This window comes from Podarcis erhardii, assembly GCF_964252035.2.
Source record: "Podarcis erhardii genome assembly, chromosome: 1".
NCBI classification, from domain to species: domain Eukaryota; kingdom Metazoa; phylum Chordata; class Lepidosauria; order Squamata; family Lacertidae; genus Podarcis; species Podarcis erhardii.
Genome location: NC_138497.1, coordinates 136,521,760 through 136,527,736, shown reverse-complemented (window position 1 = coordinate 136,527,736; position 5,977 = coordinate 136,521,760).

Genomic DNA, 5,977 nt, shown 5'->3' with positions numbered 1-5,977 from the left:
TTTTTTTAAAAAAAAAAATTATTAAGAATTTTGTTAACACAATAGAGAAAAGACAGAATAAACAGAAAATAGACATAAAAACAACAACAAAAAAACATAAAATTTAACATCTTGTAATACCCATCTTTTCTTCATCTTTTGGAGATCTTTATCCCAGTCTGATTCTGTACCGGAACTATTTTAACTGTTTTTATGTCGGGTTTGTTGTTGTTGTAAAAATGTGTTATTTTTTGCAGGTGGAATGGTTTTTAATTGTTAAACATATTGAATTGAAAATTGAAATAGAACTTAAATACTTTATTGTCACTTGTACAACTTGTATACAGTGAGATATGGACCTGGTTTAACTATCTGTTCGTTTGTTTCATGAATGTACCAGTTTTGTTTGTTTTAGAACTGTGCATTTTATTGTTGCAACCAACTCTGGAGCCTTGTGTTGAAATGTGGGTAAGAAATCTAATAAAATAAAGGTTTGGGTTATAATCCTATTGTCTCATGGATGACTGATTTCTCCAATTGCCTCTGACCTTTTTCTTTCTAATCTATCCTGTTATTTGGAGAAGGGCAATGTCCATAAATTGTATGTTTTTGCTTGGCTCAAACACAAGGATAGCAGCCAGGTTTAAAGCTGAGATAGTACGGGGTTAGCATCTCCCAATTATTTAAATCTGCTCCTCAAAGAAACAAAAAACATCCTGGTACCTGGGCAAGGTCTCAGGCTACAGGCCTTTGCAGCTCAAGAAGTGAAGCTGCCTGTGGGGCTGAGATTAAGGGACTGGGCAGACTGAAGTCCAGATCTGGCCACTCAAATATAATTTAAAAGAGAACAATATCACAAGTAGTGATGGCTTTAAATCAGGATTAGACCAGAAAGGTAAGGCTATAAGGGCTGCTAACCCCAATGGCTGTGTTCTGCCTCCACTGGTAGTTTGCCTCTGCAGGCCAGTTGCTGGGAATTACAAATGGGAAGTGCGTTGCTGCACTTGTGTCCTGATTTGGGGTTTCTCACTGTGAGAAAAGAATGTGGAATTAGATGGACCTTTGGCCTGATCCAGCAGGGCTCGTCTAATGTAGCAAATGCAAAAGCAAAAAAACCATCGCTGGCAACAGAAAAACATTAAATGAGCAAAGAGGAGGCAGGTCACAAGCTGTTTTTGCTGTATCAAAAAGAAAAGAAACAGTAGTCCTCCTGAGTTTATGTGAAGTCAGGGTCAAAAGGCATCAGGCATTCCTCATAGAATCAAGCACATGCTGGTACTTGCTTCCTGGCTCCGATTTGAGGCCTGCCTCTTCCTTCCCCAGATGAACTGGGACAGCAATACTGTACTAAACATGCAATCCTCAAACCATTTCCATTTATTTCAGGGAAGATTACAGTGAAGGCCAATTAGGAGGATAGCTGAAGTAATCAAATGCAGTTGTGAATAAGCTTTTGTTTTGAGAGCTCTGATTCATCAGCAGAGGTACGTGACCACCCCACAGTTCAGCCTCTCTACTTCTGAGCACATAACAAGATGCACAGGCTCCGACCCTTCAGGTTCCAGGCCTCTTCAGGCTCAAAAGTCACACGAAACAGGGCTGCACTGGGCTTGTATGGATGCCTCTAACCAGGACTGCCCCATCCATGAGGCAAGGTGAGGCGACCGTCTCAGGCAGCAAGAGCCACAAGGGCAGCAGATCTGTCCTCCCAGGGATGCTTTACTTGCTGCTGCTGCCGCCATGGTGGTTTATCAGTTGCGGTGCGCTCCTTGAAGGCTGGATGTGCCTCGTCCTCAGCATCCCCACCCCATGGCCACCTCTACCGTGGCTTCTGGGCAAACAGGAGGTGCTGCTGGTCTCCTCCCACCCTTGTTCCTGATGTAGATCTTCCCTTACCCCCCCTCCCCTGGCAGGAGCAGTGCCATTTTTACGGTTCATCTCAGCGCCAAAGTATCTTGGGCCGGCCCTGCCACCCAAGCTGTACATCCTGTATCTTGCTCCAGTGTCAGTAACTTGGGCAGCTCAGTTTAAATCTCACTTTAAAAGCAACTCCACTTCCTTGCTGAGGATGGATTAGTTTTCCACTTAAATTTCTAATGTGCTTTAGTCATAGTAATATAAAGTGACAGAGCAGTGCCACTGCAACTGCAAATGTAAGCTGCTTAGTGGCTTTCTGCGCCTTGACGCAGGGAAACCTTCAATGCTCCAGATTATATCACACTATGCTTCTATCCACTTTTCTTCCATGGAGCTCAAGATGACATACAACTCCAACATCCCTGAGCACCAGTCCTGCTGGCTGGGGCTGGTGTAAGTTGGGAGTCCAAGAATATCTGGAGGGCCCCACAGGTCGGGGCCAGATATTCTTGGACTCCCAAGACCTGTGGCCAGAGAGTCATTCCTCTTTCCAGGACCAGAAGAACCACGACCTGATCATCAAACTGTGATTGGTTCTGAGGCAACAAGAACTGGGCCTTCTTGGTGGCTGCTCCCTGACCATGCAGCTCCCTTCTCGGAGAAGCCAGACTGGCTTCCTCCTTGTCCTTCCACCAGCAGGAGAGGACTTCCTTGGAACAGTATTTTGGGAACTGACTGTTTATTTTACCTGTAAGCCACCTTCAGCCTCTGTCAGGGGAAAAGGTGCAGTGTAAATATATTCTTATATTAACTGGAACTCTTACGGTTTTTTAAATGGCATACTGAGCGTAGCATTCAGTCAATAGTCTCTTAGGTGAAGAGAGGATTATTATGGGTGGGCTGAGGCAGTTGACAGAAATTTAGATGCAGCCCCTCTAACTGCACCTTCTTTAATTAGGGTTAGCAAAGTAATGTTGGAAGATTTAGGACAGATTTTTAAAAAGCCTCCCCCTTCACGCAACACACAAACTACAGAGCTCCCTCCCCCAGAGCCCCGCTGGCATCCGGGGGGGGGGCTCCAGCCCCGCCCCACTGTTGAACCTTGCCTTTAGTTTTACGTTCCCAAGGAGGAAAAGGAAGCCGCCCCGCGGCAGAAAGTGTCCGCGCGCCTTCTGGAGAGCAAGCCGGCGCCCCGCTGCCCCCCCCGCCCCCCCGCCCCCGGGCAGGCATTTCGGGGGGCCGCCTGAGCCGCGGTTTTGAACGCGGAGGGGGGGGTGGCGGCCTGCTCCTTGCCCGCCCCTTGAAGTTTGGCCACGCGCTTCCCTTCTAGAGACAGACGGAGGAGCGGCGGGGCAGCCCAATGCAACCCGCGGAGAAGCAGCTCGGGCGGCCCTTCCTCCGCAGGAGGCGCGCCCGGCCCCGCTTCCCAGCATGCACCCCTGGAGCCCCACCCCCATTTGCCCCCCCCCCTCCAGCCCCATTTAGGCTCCCCCCAGGCGGGGCCGAGCCTGCTCCTGCGGCGCCTGGAGGGCAGCGAGCATGGCTTCAAGGCAGCAGCAGCAGCAGCAGCAGCAGCAGCTGGGTAAGGGGCTGGGGGGCTGGGCTGGGCTGGGCTGGGGGGCCTGGGCGCTGCGCTCCCTGCAGCTCAGGGCGCGCCTGCAAGTTGGGAGGGGCAGGCAGCCTGCTTCCTTGGCGGAGGGCTCGCTCCGGGGTTGCAAATCCTACTAAGCTCGTCCGGGTCGGAGCCAGCCGGGTTGCTCCGGAGGGACCGAGATTTAGGGCAGAGCCCCAGTAGCCCTGTTTTCAAGAAATATATATATATACATAGAGGTGGCGTGGCTGGAAGAGTTAAAGTTTTCGTCTCTGCTGCAGAATCGAGGGTTAGGGTAAGAGTTGCGAAAGGCTCAGGAAAGGGTCACCCAAATTATCAAGGAGATGGAGCAACTTCACCCCCTATGAAAAAAGATTGCAGCATTTGGGAGGTTTTAGCAGGGCCGGCCCACCCAGGAGGCAAGGCGAGACACTGCCTCGGGCAGCAGATCCCAGGGTCAGTCCTTCTGCCAGTCCCCCCCCCCCCGCCCCCCGGTGTGGATGTTCCCTCACCCCTCCTTCCCTGACAGGGAGGGAGCTGCCATTTGGGGGTCAGGTGACCAGCCCTGCTGATAGAAGCTTATAAAAATACTCTTAGGGTGGAGAAAGTAGATAGGGCATGGGGAGGCAAACTAAGGCCCGGGGGCCAGATCCGTCCCAGTTGCCTCCTAAATCCGGCCCACAGACAGTCCAGGAACCAGCATGTTTTTACATGAGCAGAATGCGTCCTTTTATTTAAAAAGCATCTTTGTCCCATTATTTGTGGGGTATAGGAATTCATTCATTCCCTCCCCCAAAGTATAGTCTGGCCCCCCACAAGGTCTGAGGGACAGTGGACTGGCCGCCTGCTGAAAAAGTTTGCTGGTCCCTGGGATAGGGGAATGTGTTTCTCCCTCTCTCGTAGCACTAGAAGTTGCTGACATCCAACAAAGGAGAATGTTGGACGATTTATGACAGATAAAAGGCGGTCCTCCTTCGCACAGTGCACAATCTATGGAACTATGGAACTCACTCCTGCAAGAGACGGTGACTGTCACCAATTTGGGTGGTTTTAAAAGACCATTAGACAAATTCATGGAGAAGAGAACACCTCTGGTTGGCCCCCATGGGAACAGGATGCTGGACTAGATGGGCTCCTGGCCTGATCCAGCAGGATCCTCCTTTGTTCTTGTGTGGTGAAACTGTTTCTGGACTGTGCCACTAAGCTGTAGGCAAAAGGTTGGGGAGAGGGGGAATTGCCTAGAAAGTGCAATGCTTTGGAGCCTAAGTTGCAAATGTGCAAAAAAACAAAGGACTCATCACTGAAGAAACCTCTTGTGTAGGGATGGCATAAATAAAATAATTAAATAAAGCAAATCAGTGTTTCCCATCGTTTTGCTTCTGAAAACTTGTGCATGTTACGTTTCTGGACAGACAGTACAGGACATTGTAAGAAGATGGTAAGAAAGAAATAGTGTGTTGCTGATAATGCCAAGATTGCAGGTTTGATCCCTGTGTGGAACAGGTGCCTAGTCCTGCATTCAAGGGGTTGGACTAGATCAGCGCTTTCCAAACTCTGCACATTAGTGTGTCGGCCGCAGTGCGTAGGTGTGTGGCACAAACGCTCCCCGTACTTTTGCCAGGGCTGGAAAGGGGTTAGTTACACCTCCAGTTTTTGAGTAAAACTGAATTCCTGTGTCGTGAAATGATCCATGTCTAAAAAAATGTGTCGCCAACATGAAAAGTTTGGAGAGCTCTGGACTAGATCTTCAGGGTGCCTTCCAGCTACAATTCCATGATTCTATGACAGGCACTGCACTGTGCTTCCATGTGCTCTCTGTGCCTTGACATTGGAGAGGTGCTTTGTGTATGTGTGAACCGTTGATAAGGAGTGTGAAAATGGGCTTCAGCATCCTGCCTTCTTCCTTGGGGCTGAGCCACACATGATATGTGAGATCTGTGATCAGATTCCCCACCTTTTATTGTTTAATTTTAAAATGGGAACAGAAGACTCAAACTTTCTAGGAGCCGTACTTCTGAGTGAGGCCCTCTGGAGTTTCTTCAGCAGCTTAAACAGGCCTTGCGCCTGAACCTAAAGGCATTTAGTCGGAAGGCAAGTCCATTTATGTGACTGCAGCTTATTTGTTTGCTACATTTAGCATGTTTGCTACATTTGCTACATCCTCTCTTTCCTCCAAGGAGCTCAAGGCGGCCTGCCTGGTTCTTCCTCTTCCCATTTTTATCTTCGCAGCAGCCCTTGGCGCAAGGGAGCCCAGTGAGCATCGTGGCTGAAGGCGAACTGGAACCCTGATTTCTCACGCCTCCCACCACCAACCACACTGGCTGGCTATAAATTATTCCATATAAATGTGTTTAGGATTGCAACCTTGCACGTTGATCCTAAACATACCTATTTAGAAAATTTCCGCTGTCTGCTTCCAAGTTAAGAGTGCACACGACTGCAGCCTTATTATGCATTCTTGACTCCCCGAGCTGCGTACAAGGAAATAAAAGTGACTCATTGTGTATTTGGGGGTTCTGCTACATGCTAACAGTCTTTTTAAAAATGTTG